Source organism: Lutra lutra, chromosome 7 (assembly GCF_902655055.1).
Source record: "Lutra lutra chromosome 7, mLutLut1.2, whole genome shotgun sequence".
NCBI lineage: Eukaryota > Metazoa > Chordata > Mammalia > Carnivora > Mustelidae > Lutra > Lutra lutra.
This window is the reverse complement of record NC_062284.1, coordinates 134,942,572-134,958,552: the sequence shown is the minus strand read 5'-3', so window position 1 is coordinate 134,958,552 and position 15,981 is coordinate 134,942,572. Positions and strand designations below refer to the sequence as shown.

The following is a 15,981-nucleotide window of genomic DNA, read 5'->3' as shown; positions in this document are numbered from 1 at the left end:
TGCTTTAATTGAACATTTTATACTGTGGTTCTTAGATTTTTCAGCTTGGGTTTATCCCATTTGGAGAACACTTATCATGTTTACCAACACAGGGCAATTAAAAGATGAGACTACTCACCATTGACAGGCTTTTTCCCCTTGCTACACTAAATCACATGCTGAACCCTGATCCCATGAAAGGATGAGTTAATAGATTCCTTTCTCTTAATTTTGCCCAATTTTAGAGGCCTCCCAAGAGAAAGAAAATGCATAGTTTATTGGGATGGGATTTTATTGCTGAAATCTTTTACTTTTTAATTGCGAGGAAAAAGATGCAAACAGAGAGCTGGTTTACCCTAAAATAATTTTGTGTTCCCATTTGAGTTGATATAGTAGTTAGAAAAAAATCTCGTATTTAAAAATACTCTCTCAGTATAAATATTTATGTGTGTATATTTTCTTAAACCTCGATCTTTTTCCATTACGTGAAATAGTTTTCATTCCTGGTATGCAATTCTATTAAACAACCTATCATCTCAAAACTAAGCATTCTAATCATTTCCCCTGGGGATTAGTTTTTAATCTTCATTTTAGTCAATTGTTTTATTTCTTAGGGATAATACAATTTTACTGCATTTTAACATGTATATTTAAATGAAAGGCAAATATAATAAGTCTGAAGGGGCTTGAGTTACTATGATAAAGGCTTGTTTGAACCCCACCTGAGGTACAGGACAGTATGGATTCTGAGCAGTTACATGTATTCAAATTCTTCTCTTCTTGGTTAGAGAAGAATTTTTCTTTTTTCCAAAAAAGGATGTTCGAAACCAAACTATGACCCGCTGCAGTGCTGGGGCAAATAGGAAAGAGACAAGGGCCCATTTCCTTTGTGGTCATGCACCAGGAGAAGCTTGGGGAACTCCAGATAAGAAAAGGAGTGGATTCTGTCATCTCTGGCTCGTAAATCCTCCGGAGTTGCTTCCAACTTCCGCACGGCTTCTAGGATAGTCTGAGCCTCAGAAGAGAAGGAGAATGAGGGCTGGTTCATCCCTTGACTTGTTTAGATTTTTCCAGAGTGAGTGTGTGCAAGGGCCAGGACAGGGCCCCCTCCTCTTCCTCTCTACAGTGGGAGTCCTCAAACTCTAAGCTGAATCTGACCCCCCTGAATTACCTTGAGAGCATGGTACCTCAATGATTTTTTAGTCCTATTGTAAGTTTCTGATTCAACAGATTTTTGGGGATGAGGCACCTGTGTTTTTAAGCTGAGTGTCAACAAGATGTCCATGTGTTAGAGAAGTTTAACGAACAGAGAAGCAGGCAGTTACTTAATATTTGAAATATCCTAGTTAGGAGTGCCTATTCCAGGAGTAGTTAGGGAGTTCCTAGAGACTCTCACGTGAACCCCAGGTGTGTGTGTGTGTGAGGGGGTGGGCTTAATAAACACAGCTCGATTATCTTTATATCCCATCAACACAAGAGGATTTGTTAATTAGCACAATGCACATTAGAAATATTTTTCATTGGAGAAATTAGTGGAACTCAAAATAGGTAGAAAGGTTAGAAATATTACACAAACAGCCCACCCTCGCATGAACAGGGTAAACTAATTGCATTAGGTTTAGGAAAACCCATAACACCTGCTAATTCAGACCCAGGTCTTTGCCATCTGTTGCCCCTAGGGCTAGGGAGAAGAGGAGACTGAGTACTAATTGTTGCTTCTCAGTGGTTAACATACACAAGACAGCTGAGCAGTATGATTACCCAGACCATAAGATTTAGGAATTACCTTTGGTTGCTGTTATGTTCCCAGTTTGCTGTAGAATAATCATGTTCCTTACAAATGATGAGAGTTGTGATGTCAACCACGTAGGGAAGGAAATCCCCCACATTGAAGCACCGAGAGGGGGCGCTGGTGAGGAGGGCTGATGGCTGAGTGTGCATGATGGAGACGAGGTCTACTGCGGAGAACGAGAGAGGAAATAACGACTTCCTCGGGAAAGAAGGTCAGAATGGAGAGAAAGAGAAACAAGAAGACTTTTGAGTTACTGGAAAAGAACTCAAAGACCTCTCATATAATTCTTTCTTGCGAATGGAGAGAAGATCAACTTGGGATGCCACTCCTCCCCTTAAAATAGCATTTCTTCTGGTCAGAGTATTTTAGATGCTAACTACTTGCTTGTGTGTATATTAAATCTAATGGACACACTTATATCTTGCTGAGATGCAGGTTAAAATCCATTAGTTCCTGAGGATCCAGCTGGAAGCCTCATAAGAAGGACTAGAATAGTGATTTTCAGTGGGAGGGGAAAGTCCATGGATATTTGTGTGTTTGAGTATGTATAATTAACACAAATTATGTGCTTGAAGGAGTCTCCCGATTTTGAACCTGTTTTGCTGTCTGCAGACACTGTCGCTGCTACAGAAAATTCTCTAAGTTCCATGGCTTTAAATTCCACCTGTTTCACATCTCTAGTACTGATTCCTTAGATTATTGCAGACGCACCCCCCGCCCCCAGATTTTCCATCAAGTCTCATTGGTCATAACTACAACATGGCCACAGAAATGGATCTACCATGAGTAGTTTAGTCCTAATGAAGATCCATTCTGGCGGAAGTGGGAATAGGTCCTCTTAGTTATGGCTGCCAGAAGTGGAGGAAACCAGCAAAGAAGGAGAGAGTGCTCAAGGGTCAAGGATGGGGACAGCAGGGGGAATGGGTTTAGTAGACAATAAACAGTGTCTGTTGCAGAGTCTATTTGTATGTTCTATAGATCAGTAAATTTCAAATGGGTGACGGCCTCCTGGGAGAAGAGCCTATCAGAAGCATGATACTTATTGATCAAAAGGCAGCTGGTAGGATAAACAAATGGGGGTATACCCATATAATGAAAACACTAGTCAGCAGTAAAAGTGAATGGACTGAGGCGGCATGTGCCATCATGGATGGATCTCAAAGGCATTATGCCAAGGAGCATGACACAAACAACTGTGCACTGTACAATTTTGTTTGTATGACATTATGGGGAAGGCAAAGCCATAGGGACAGAAAACAGATCCATGGCTGCCTAGTGGGGGTGGAGGGAGGTGGCTGAATACAAAGGAGAAAGAAGGAATTTTCCAGGTCATAAAATGTTCTACAGACTAAAGAGAAAACTGCTACTGGGTCTTGGGTGATGGTGTGAAAAGGGACAAAAGACACTACAGGAAAGTTTGTTTATACAGTTCTATTGTCCCGAGAAACAGGGTTATCCACCTGGGCTTTGGTTTGGGCAAATGGCACAGGTTTCATTTCTACGTTCTTCAGAATATCGATGAGGAGCTGGCAAACACAAGATTCTGAAGAAGGCCGAGAATACCCAGGGAGCTGAGTTCTGGTTCTTCAACACCTGCGAATGGCCTCTTCTGGTTTAAAATATGGTTCTCCTTAAGAAGAAAGCTTTGCTGTGTTTTACAGAGGGTGTTACATGTTCAACTTCAATGTTCTTATTTTGGGGAGCTACCTGCAGTCTTAGGTGGCTTTTGATAGAGCTTGTAACTGACAGATTTTTGCCTCAACGAAGGATCCTTCTTCTTGAAGGACCTCCCTGACCGTTTTACCTTGGTCCCAAACAAACATGTTTATAACTGAATTTGATAAACTGTGGGAATCCCAGCACCCCGCAGGAGGGTGTTGGGGGAAGGGTGAAGAATAGATATTTTGGTTGAAGGGACCTGTCAAACATTTCAAGTCACATCACACAAGCAGCCGCCTAGTCTGTGACAGTTCTGACCACAACATCTGGATGGTGCTATCCGAAAGAAAGAGAATCTCTGAGATGATCTGATGAAAACGTTTGCCCCAAACAACCGGTTTCATGGTTATTTTGGGGCTGAGGTAGGTTTCTTTCCTTTCTTTCTTTTTTTAAGATTATTTATTTATTTAGTTAGTTAGTTGACAGAATGAGAAGAGAGAGAGAGAGAGAGGGAACACAAGTAGGGGGAGTGGGAGAGGGAGAAGCAGGCTTCCCACTGAACAGGGAGCTCGATGTGGGACTCTATCCCAGGACCCTGGGATCATGACCTGAGCTGAAAGCAGATGCTTAACTAATGACTGAGCCACCCAGGCACCCCATATGTAGGTTTTTTAAAAATGTTGTTGATGTAAACTTTCTCCTATGTGTATTGGTTATATATATGGACATCTCAATTATGAAGCACTGGGCCTTTGTAAATATGAATTCCGTCCTGACCTAACACTCCTCCTGAGTTGCAGACATTACCATTCCAGCACCATGACATAAACACATCCATCTCCTGACACATGACTTTCAAAACCACAGATTCGTGAAATCTGCCTCATGCTGTAATGAGCTTGCTTGCCACAGTCCTCTCCTGAGAAAGAGATTATGCAATTAGGAGTAACAGAAATGCTGGGCATTCTAAGAAGGAAGCATCCCACAGGTTGTGGGTCAGTCATAGACTATCAGAGGGAGGTAATCGAGAAGACATGGTCAACCAGCTTGGTTGACCCTCAAGCTGGATGTAGGCAACTAGAGGCTTCTCACCCCCTCCCCGTCCTCAGAATGTACGTTTTGTCCTCTCTTCCTACACTCGGGGCCATTTCAAGGATGCAGTCTTGTGAGAATAATGTGTTGTTGAGACCATCTGGACTGGATACGTGGGCTGGACCCTGCTGAGGTCTCTACAGAAACTTTAAGATTCTGGCAGGTGGATGCAGACAGAGATTTACTTATCTTGTGGCTGCTCAAGACAAGACTCATATGTAAGTTCCCTTGCTTATTAAAATTCTTACCTGTCAATCTGGAGTGTTCTGCCTCTTTTCTCAGTCTCCTTGCCCTCCATTTACAGAAGCCAGTTTGCAAACTAATGCAAATTGTTGATCAAAAGCAGATTCCTTGGTCCCGTGGCCTTCTAGAATCTTTATTGCTAAGTTTCATAAATCACCCAGGTGATATGGATGCTCTGGCCTTCAAGCCATCCCTTGAGGAAGATCCTTTTCTAAAATACCTAACCAGGAAATTTGTTTCCTCTCAGGACTAAATAGGAGGCAACATTTACTTAGAATCTTTTTTCCTTTTGTTGTCAGTGTGTAAAGAAAATAGCCCTTAACCCTGAGGAAAAGAAAAAAACTACACTACAGAGTGAGGGAAAGAAAATGTAGGGGTCTTAAGAAAAGCAGCATCAGCTGTCAACTGTCACAAATTCACCATCCTGGGAAATAGACCACATAGTGCCAAAGCCCTTATGCTCTCCAAATTCATTGCCATGCACACATGCACCAAATGCACTGACAGTAACCATATTTTCCCACCCTCGCCTGCCAATTCAGTCATTGCAAATAAATTGCTAACTTGTTTTCATTCTGTTCAATTTGTCACCCCATTTAAGAGCTACACCACGATCAGTTCTATTACATACTTCCCTGCAACTTCTCACTTGGTAATGAAGTGATCAAAAGATTTAGGAGTTTACCTATAAATGTATTTCATTTTATACTATGGAGGAGTTTTGGGAAAGATCCTGTACACAGCATGCCCTTATTAAATAATTTCTGAGTGAATGAATGACATGTTAAGCTGAATCACATTATCTTGTATATTCACAAAATAGTAGATCAAATCATATTTCCAGTACAGCTAACAGTGACCTGATTCTTAAAGAAAACCCATGGTGAACACTTTTGAAAGCAAAGGCGGTTTTTGTTGTCATTTTGTTTCTTTGTTTTTGTTTTTTGGTAAAGAGGATAATTATACTTTGATTTTTTTAACTTTTATTTTGAAATCATTTTAAATTATAAAATATTTTATGTAAATCATAAAATATTTTATAAAATATTTTATAAACTATTTTTTGTTTTTTTGCAAAAAATAGTTCAAAGAGCTCCCTCATACTCTGGAGTTGTTAACATTTCTGAATCAACTGAGAGTAAGTTACAACTCAACCCCCACCCCCCACCGTGCTTGCTTGCTCCCTTGCTCACTACTTTATCCCATTGTACGTCAGTGTATATCTTCTAAAAACAAAACAAAACAAAACAAATCTCCTAAATAACCACAGTATAATCTTACAACAGGAAAATAACATTGATCCAATTTAATTAAGTCCACTAAAATTTCACCAGTTATGCTATTATTGTCATTTGTAGGTCTTGGATCCCATTAAAGATCACCTGTTGCATTTAGTTGTCTTGTCTCTATAGTGACTTTTAATCTGGAACAATCTTTACCTTCATAGCCTTGGCATTTTTTTGAAGAGTACATGCCAGTCACTTGAATTTCTCTCAATTTGCATTTGTCTGATGCTTCATCATGACTTATATATTTATGTAGAAGTACTGCTGTGTTCTCACTGTATTATATCAGGAGGCAACATGAGGTTGGTTTTTTCCATTACCAGTTTTTACTTATGTGAGCTTTTGCTGGTTGATTAAGATGCTATCTCCCAAGTATTATAGCGATCATGTTAATTGGTAAATATGCTGTGCTTATTAATTAATAATTAATGATATATTGATGAGAATTAGTGAGTATTTTGGGGGACATACATTGAGACTCTGTAAATATCTTGTTCCTTATCAAACTTTTACTCACAAATTTTAACATCCATTGATGATTCTGGCTTGAATCAATTATAACAGTGGCAGCAAAATGATGATTTTCTAATTCTTTCTTTCTTCATCTATTAGTGGTATTCTACCAGTAGAGCTTTCCTTTCTCCTTTTTTTATTCTTTCTACCAGAATGGACTCATTGATTTCTATTTTACTCAAAAGTTATAACTTGTCACTGTCATTATTTATTTTGATGCTTAAATTGTCCTAGATTTGGTCAGTGGAGACCTCTTCAGGCTCCTACATTCTTTTGACATAGCTCCATAATTCTTTAAGTACCTTCTTATTTTCTTGCACAACAAATTATTCCAGTTTCACCTACTATGTCATGGAGCTATGGTTCCTTTTTGTGGAGAATGGTATTTAAAAATCAGAGTCTGACAGAGGGCCATATGTACCCCAATGTTCATAGCAGCAATGGCCATAGTCACCAAAATGTGGAAAGAGCCAAGATGCCCTTCAACAGATGAATGGGTAAAGAAGATGTGATCCATATATACAATGGAGTATTATGCCTCCATCAGAAAGAATGAATACCCAACTTTTGTATCAACATGGATGGGAATGGAGGAGATTATGCTGAGTGAAATAAGTCACACAGAAAAAGTCAATTATCATATGGTTTCACTTACTTGTGGAGCATAAGGAATAACACAGAGGACATTGGGTGAAGGAGAGGAGAAGTGAGTTGGGGGAAGTTGGAGGGGAGAGGAACCGTGAGAGACTGTGGACTCTGAGAAACAAACTGAGGGTTTTAGAGTGGAGGAGGGTGGGGGGTAGGGTGAGCCTGGTGGTGGGTATTAAGGAGGGCACATATTGCATGGAGCACTGGGTGTGGTGCATAAACAATGAATCTTGGAACACTGAAAAAATAAAATAAAATAAAATAAAATAAATCAGAGTCTGATGTTAGGTGTGTTCATAGCTACTGGGGTACTGTTGGATTTAGACTCTCTCGGTGGACAGAACTAGGAAACATATCAACATATATACACACATATACCTCTACATATATTTTTCTATCTTTTTATCTATGTAAATTAAAAATAATTTCATACTATCTCCTCTAATTTCAAGTCACATCACTGGGTTTCCTTTAATCTTCCTTCTTTTTATACCTATAATTCCCTTCTTCAACAGTGAGAAAACTGCCTCCTATATCCTTAATATACGTATTTGTTTGCTCAATTCTTGGTATGTAAACCAATGTGCTGAACATGGTAGCAAAAAATATGGCCTCTCTCTATGAAGTTAGTTATTTTTATTTATATATATATAAATTATATTTATAGTATAAATGTGTTATATTAAATTATATATAACTTATATATATTATAAAATTATATAGTATGTATGTCTGTGTGTGTTATAGATATAAGTATATGTATATGTGTGTAATTAAATATTTCATATGAAATTGAACACAATGAAATAAAATATTTCCCATATTTATATAAGAAATTATATATCATGTATTAGAAAGCCCATAAAATACATAAAATATATCAATATAAGTACATATATGATATCTGATTTTATATAAATATTTGTCCCTAGCTTTATTGAGATATTACTGATATATATATAACATGAAGTTCAAGGTGTACTTTGTGATTATTTGATTCATGTATATATTACAAAATGAGTACCATAATAAGGTTAGTTAACATTTCCATCCCCTCACAGAATTACCACTTTCTGTGTGCATAACAATTAAAATTTACTCTGTTAACAACTTTTAAGTATAATACAGTATTAATTGTGTTCACCATGCTGTGCATTAGATCCCTAGAACTTATGCATCTAATAACTAGGTTTGTACCCTTTGATCAACGTCTTCTCATTTCTCCCATCCCCTGATAACTGCCATTCTACTATGTATTCCTGTGAGTTCAACTTTTTTAGATTCCACAGTGAATTCATACAGTATATGTCTTTCTCTGATTTATCTCACTTAGTGTAGTTCCCTCAAGTCCATCCATATTGTTGCAAGTAATCGAATTTCCTTCTTTTTGGTATAGCTAATACTGGTTGTTTCTGTGAAAAATTCCATTGGAATTTCATAATAATTTTGATAATAATAGTAAGTGTGTGTGTGTGTTTGTGTGTGTGTGTGTGATCCATTCATGTGTCCATGGACACTCAGGTTGTTTCCATGTCTTGGCTATTATAGGTAATGTTGCAATGAACATGAGGTTGCATATAACATTTTTTTGGATATATATCCAGAAGTGAAATTGCTGGATCATGTGGTTGTTCTGTTTTTAATTTTTTGAGGAAACTGTATACTGTTTTCCATAGTGGCTATACCAATTTACATTCCCATCAACAGTGTTCAAGGGTTCCCCTTTCTCTACTTCATCAATAATACTTGTCATTTCTCTTTTTGAAAATACCATTCTAACAGGTGTGAAGTGATATCTTATTGTGGTTTTAATTTGCATTTCCTTAAAATTAGTGATGAGTGATGTTGAAAATTTTTTCATGTACCTGTTGGCCATCTGTATGTCTTCTTTGGAAAAATGTCTATTCAAGTCCTTTGCCCATTTTTTAAACTGGTTTCTATTGAGTTATTTGAGTTCTTATACATTTTGGATATTAACTCCTTATCAGCTAGATGATTTGAAAATATTTTCTCCCCATTCTATAAGTTGCCTTTTCATTTGCTGTTTCCTTTGCCATACAGAAGCTATTTAGTTTGATGTAGTCCCACTTGTTTATTTTTACTTTTGTTACTTGTGTTTTCTGGAGTCATATCCAAAAAATTATTGCCAAGACCAACAGTAAAGAGATTTTCCTCTGTTTTCCTCTAGTAGTTTTTCCATTTTGTGTCTTACATTTGTCTTTAATCCATTTGGAGTTGATTTTTGTGAGTTGTATAAGATAGGGATCCATTTTCATTCTTTTGCAAGTTACTATCCAGCTTTCCTAATATACATTATTGAAGAGACTGTCCTTTCCCCACTGAATATTCTTGGCTCCCTTGTCAAACACTCATTGACTGTATATGAGTGGGCTTATTTCTGGGCTCTGCATTGGTCTACTTGTCTGTTTTTACGCTAATACTATGCTGTTTTGGTTACACAGCTTTGTGAAACCAGCTATAGTAGTGTGATACCTTTAGCTTTACTCTTCTTGCTCTTTACTGCTTTGGCTATTTGGGGTCTTTTATGATACCATGTACATTTTAGGATTCTTTTCTTCAGTGTAAAATGGTATTGGAATTTTGACAGAAATTATGCTGAATCTGTAAATGGCTTTGGGTAGTATGAATATTTTTTATAATATTAACTCTTTCAATCCATGAACATGGGACATCTTTCCATTTATTTGTGTCTTCTTCAATTTCTTTCTCCAGTGCCTTGCAATTGTCAGTATGTGAATCTTTCACCTCCTTGGTTTATTCTGAAGTATTTTATTTTCGATGCTACTGTATCAAGGGAAATACACAGTGAGACCTTTCTTCAGATGTTCCCTCATGACTGACCCTCAAGAAGCTGCTGGTCTCAGAAATGCAGAGCTCCACAAGGAGGAAGAGCCCCCTTCACCACCCATCTCTCGGTAAGCAGCCTGTTCTCCAAGTGTTACACAACTGCAGCCAGCTCCACAAAGATGCTTAAGCCAAATGCTAAACCTGGGGAAGGAAACATTTTGTATTTCAATTTTAATAAACGAAATAACTGGGACATCAATTGAAATTATATTTTACTCATTAGGTTTAAGTGTGGTTTCCTTAGGTTGCAGGTTTTCTTCCAGGTTTTGGTGGCACCACTTTCGTGACTTAGCCCAAGGTAATACATATATCTGCTTGTGTCACTGTCCCCATTAGGCAAAAGGGTCTGAGGCCAGGGACTTATTTCATTAATTTCTAGTGCTTAGCAGAGGGTCTGACACAGGGCAGATGCTAATTGCTGTTTATTGGATTAAAGAGTGAATATATCCATTACTCAGTATAGGATGGTGGGAAGGGAGCTGTTATATTGGGAAGGAGACATTAAATTTCAACCTCTGGACCCACGTGGATGAAGACAGCCCAGGTCATCCGTCCTTAGAAACCTTTTATTTCAAGTTTTTGTTTTCCTGGTAACACAATACAATTCAAGAATAAATCTTCAATTTACTCTTGATATTGGTTACATCGATATTGCACACCATTCCCATGGTTACCATCCAGCACCCACAATCTGGTTGTTTTCACATGCATCTTCCTGAGGTTTCAGGTAAATACCCAGTTTCAAAGATCCCACATTAAAGGATGTCTTCAGTTCAAATTACCCTTCCTCATTTTCTGTCTTCAACTTTTTTCTTTTTTCCCCAAGAACATTTGCAGAGTTAATTTTTCTTAAAAATTCTTTTGTGGTGTTCCAGATACGAATGATCATAAAATATTCCAAAATACAGCATGTTGTGTAAATGTTGAATCGATAAAAATAACGAGGTTATTAACAATATCCCTGACGATCTCGGTGGCCCATTTTAATTTAGGGGGCGCCAGGCACACGTCGGCGATTCCAAGCTACCGGGCAAAATCACTCCGGACCTGGAATCCCTTAGACAACCCTGACGCCACTGAAGTTTCCAGACGCGGCCAGCTCTCGGGACTGACCAAATGAGACTCCGCGTCGCTGAGCCAGTCTGCCAGTTTGCTCGGAGGCAGCTAAAGCACAGGAATTTCTAGGCTTTCCCTGGTTCGCGCACATCACAATCACAGTCGGCAGCATCCGCGGCGCTGGGAGCAGATGAGCCCGGCGGACGCGCGCAGGTGCCTCGGCCCCTCCCGGCCCCCACCCCGACCCCGCCCCTGCCCCGCCCCGCGCCGTGCGACTCGGGGCCCAGGTGCCGGCGCCCAGGTGCGCGCGGCGCCGGGTTGCAGCTCTGCTCGACACCCGACAGCGGGCGCCGCTGCGGCGGTTCGCGAGCGGCGGAGCCGAGCGACTTCGCGAGTTGGGGCAGCTCCTGCGCCCAGCCCTGCTCGCGGCGAGAGCTCCGCCCGGCTCCGGCTTCCCCCAGCTGCGGGAACCCGCGGGCGCCGAGGGGGCGGACCGATCTCCGCGGACCCCGGCGTCCTGGGGCGGCCGAGGCGGGCGAGGGCCGAGCGCCGGAGACCCCGAGCGCCCCGCGCCCCAGGCACCATGCGACCCGCCGCGCCTCCTCGCCGGCCCCGGGCTTCGCTCTCCGCTCGCTGAGCCCCGCGCTCGCCACCGCGGCAAGTCGCAAAGACGAGGCGGGTCGCTGGAGAGCAGCGGGGACACCGCCTCGGACGTCCCCTCCGCCCCACAGAGGCTGCGGGTCCCTCGTTCTCTGGGCTTCTCTAGCTTTTCCATGAACCTGGCGCAAGCTTGGCTTTAGGAGAAATTCAGAAGCCGGAGGGGAGTCAGTGCAATTCTTTGGTTGCTAAGGTAATTGTAGTTGTGACAAAAACGGGCAAGAAACAAATGGGGGAAAAGATGTTTTAAAACGGTAGACCCCTCCCCCCCAATTCATATGTGTTGATTTCATTTCATCTCCTGGGTGTGGATGCTGTCCATTTCAGATGCGTGACAGGTGTCGGTGAGTGCGCGCGCGTGTGTGTGTGTGTGCGCGCGCAGTTTGGGACTGTAGAGGCACGAGCTTACATAAGTGGTTAGGCAAGCTGGCGTGCGGACTTGTGTGGGATGGGTGCAGGTCTGCATATAAATCATGTTCCCGGGTTTCTGGGTGTGAAGCGCTCACTGAGTGGGTCCAGCGCGCAGAGTGGACGCGCTCTTAGGAATTTCCAGTCTTCCGATTTTATGATCGCAGGTGGGGCACCTTTACCCCAGAAGCAGAGGTTCATTAACTTTTTTTCTGAAGAAGCTCGCCCTTTTGCGGCTTGGAGGAAAAGAAAAGCGAGTGGTGAGGTGTGGAGGGCAGGGCGGGTGGGAGGTCTGTTCTTGGGGAACGGCTGCAGGGAAGGGGACGGTAAGATATTCGCTCTCAGAGGGCGACAACCGACCTGGCAGCGTGAAGAGACCGTCTTTGCCGTCCCTGTCAGGTTGTAAACGTGGCCCGATGAGACAGAAAAAAGTGACCCAGAAAATTTAATGTTGTTCAGAATGAAAGCTGCTCTATCTTATTATTTTTTAAGTTTGATGGAGTAGGAACATTATTTCTTGAGAAGAGTGGTCTTTCTGTGTTACAGGTTGAAGATATTTGGGGCTCGTTGGTTTGGGATTGTTCCCTCAGCATTTATCAATGGTTAGAAGCTGGATTTGTAATTTCTAATCAATACCTTTTAGCAGCTCCAAAATAAGACTGCAGAAACAGGCAGTCTTTATTAGGCAAAACCCAACATTGGACCCTTTTCTCACCAGAGGGGTTTGAGAGATGGAAGAATGCGAACCAAGCTTCTAAGGGTCTGGAGGGATTTACAGACTGAGCCACAAGTTTGTGTCAAAAAGTATTTGAAAGGGGACCCTTGTAGGTTTAGCTTGCTACATTCACAGCAAGGCTTCTATAGATCAACTTCCATAGGCAGATGGGTAATTATATGGAATGGGAGCTAGGGGTTGGAGAAACTTTCTGTGAGTTGTACATTCATATTATTTGTTATTATTTATTAATTTTGCAATGGGTGAGACTGCTCTGTGAAAGAAAGTAAGCGGAGAACTGAGGGAAATTTGAGGCTTTTTGGCAATGCCCCTCTGTAAGTGAAAGCTTGCGTGCTAAACAGCCAAACCTAAGATAATAAGTTCTTTCTGAGTTCTCTGATACTACTGTCAAGCCAAATTGTTGCATAAGTCTGGTGATCTTAGATACTATAAATGTTGGGGTATAATATATACACCTCATAACTCATTATTTTCTGAAATCGTCTGTAAATTCTAGAAATATCAGCTGTTGTGAGATATTTTGGTAAAACAGGTAGCCACTAGGATTTCCTTTTTCTGTAGTCGTCACCTTGGTTAACTTTACTTCCCTGCTTCATTTAAGAGACTTGAATTAACACTCAGTGCATTTCTTTTGCTCAGAGTTTCAGTAAAGCAATGCTAGTTTTTCTTCATGCGATGAATTTGTCTTATAAAGTGAAACATTACAGCAGCATTTTTTTTTATGGCAGAAACGTCTCTTTAAATGAGACGGTCCTTATTTATCTGTTTATTTATGACTTCTCGAATGAAGTAACTGATATAGATATTTTTTAATGAGCAAACATTTCTTGATAAAGAAAAAAACATTTTCTAAAGGGTATTGAGGACAATGAAATTTGCCAGTAATTTTGGACGTCTTTTTATCCACAGGGACATAATTTTATGTGAAAGTAGGATCATTCTGTTTCTTATTTCTCTAATATCCCCCATGCATTTTATCCCCTGAACTCCTAAGACTTTGCCAGGAATTGCTGAACGTTCTGTTTTGTGCCAGAGGTTAAACATCAGGGCGGTATGAGTAAGGAGCTATGTGTCACATCAACGTTTTTCAAAAGGGATGCTCTCAGAGATTTCAATAAATGTTTCCTTTAGCTTCGCAGTTAGCTTATCTTAATTCATAGTGCTTTGAACCTAGGAAAGCATTTAACCTCTTCATGTTAGTGCCAGCTGGAAGGAATATATTTACTGAATTTCATCTTCATCGTAACATATGGCATGATATAAATAATTACTACACACACACAGTATCCTGCTGTATGGAGATAAATGGAATTACAAAATAAACCTTCATGTCGAGTGATTTGGAGGTAACATTTCAAAAAAGAGTTTTACTTTTTTTCTCAATTACCAAAGTAATATGTAACTGTTGGGAAAAATTCGGAAAAATACAAAGAAAAAAGATCGTAGTTCTCCCATGGAAGGTGAACCACAGTTGATATTTCTGCATATTGTATATTTTCCCAGATTTTATTCTGATCACGTTATCCATTGTATTTTTATGCTTCTCTCCCCCAGCCTTCCTAGTTTTCAACTGTTGAAAATGGGACTTGGACTGTTAAAAGTTTGGGAAATTACTGCTAGTTTACTGGATGGTTTTGATAGATCAGATTTGAATTTTGTTAGTGGTCCTTATTTTCGAAGAGAGTAGTTTCTCTGTTTTTCTGTTTTCTTTGAAAAGTGAAGGTTTTCACTTTGGGTTGGAAATACTTGGGACTCCCCATCAGATTTAGGGATTAAAGTGTCAGAAAAGAAAAAGAACCTTGGCTGTGTGTAGGTTTGAGTGTGTGTTTGGAGGGGGGATACCTGAATTCTGGTTTTAATTTCTCCACCTCATGTGGCCTTTGCCCCCTGGCCTCTGTTTCCTCAAAAGATAAATGAAATTTTGAGATTTAGTTAATAAACTAACCTATTTGTTGTTACGATATTTGACGATGATGCTAGTTGTTCAAAGGGTACTTTTTCAAACACAGATGGTTGGGTGGTCAACACCAGAGTCTCTGATGTAATCGGGTCTGGGGTGACACCTGAGAATTTACATTTCTAGCAAGTCCCCAGATGATGCTGACTCTGATGGTCTGGGAATGACATCCAGAACTAGAGGATGAGCTCCTTGGGGGAAGAATCCCTTTTTCACTTTTCTTGGCATCTATCTGCCTAGTGCCCGGCAACGCACCTGCCAGTAGGACCTCAGTAAGCATCGGTTGAATCAATATTAGTTTTATCTGTGGGTAAAAACTTTCTTAAATTTGGTCAAGATAAAAAAGGTAATCATCCAAAATTTGGAACCATATAGTAAGAGTAATATTCAGTCACGAAACCCAGTTCTTCGGACAGCAGGGAAAGCAAAAGTGCTTACAAGTAGGCCATTAAAATGAACATTTAATGAGTTATCTTAAATAACTCAGAGTACCTGCTTGAAATGTTACAAACTGCAAAGCTTATGAATGCTTCACTGTTGCCTTCCTGACATCTGTAAGAAGCAACTCATTTTCGATCACATGTACATTTCCAAAAGGGTTATGTGTATGTGTGTAAATTCACTATTATCTTAACTACAAAAGCAGAAGGTCAGAGAAGCAGTGGCCTAGACTCCTCTCCCCAGCTGCATCCAGAAGGTAGAACAATGCTTATTAGAACATCACAAAATGCGGACCTAAGACTAAGGAGAAAACATTCACCTGCGTCAGTCCATGAAACCGATCAGTGACCACGCCGGAAATCAGACCCACGCCTGATTTCTGCCTGACACCCAAGAGTGTTCTTCATTACTTCCCTCTACGGACATTGAATGCATGCGTCTGAAGGCCAGGAGAGTCCAGCTGGCCGAAATACCCCAGTTACAATGTTTGATCATCCTTACATAGCTGCCTTGTGATTAGACAATTAATCCTTCTACCTAGTAGGTGTTAGAGGGTGCAGACAACCCCCTTTTTATGGATGGAGACTTAAAAAATATGTAAATATTTGAATAGGAACAAAGTTGATGTTCACATAACCAGGCTATC

At 40.4% G+C, this 15,981-nt stretch overlaps 1 protein-coding gene across 12 annotated transcripts in view; it reads left to right on the top strand.

Moving 5' to 3' along the window:
• The first annotated feature begins 11,558 nt into the window (after positions 1-11,558).
• The window catches only part of RGS6 (regulator of G protein signaling 6), a 558,551-nt gene continuing 554,128 nt past the window's right edge, over positions 11,559-15,981 (top strand). For 3 of the 12 annotated variants that reach the window (XM_047737335.1, XM_047737334.1, XM_047737336.1), the window contains exon 1: positions 11,565-11,986. The gene's annotated coding sequence lies outside the window, so the exon portion shown is untranslated. Of the gene's footprint in view, positions 11,987-15,981 lie in introns of all 12 variants that reach the window. The other 9 variants (XM_047737326.1, XM_047737329.1, XM_047737328.1 and 6 more) reach the window with 6 other exon arrangements.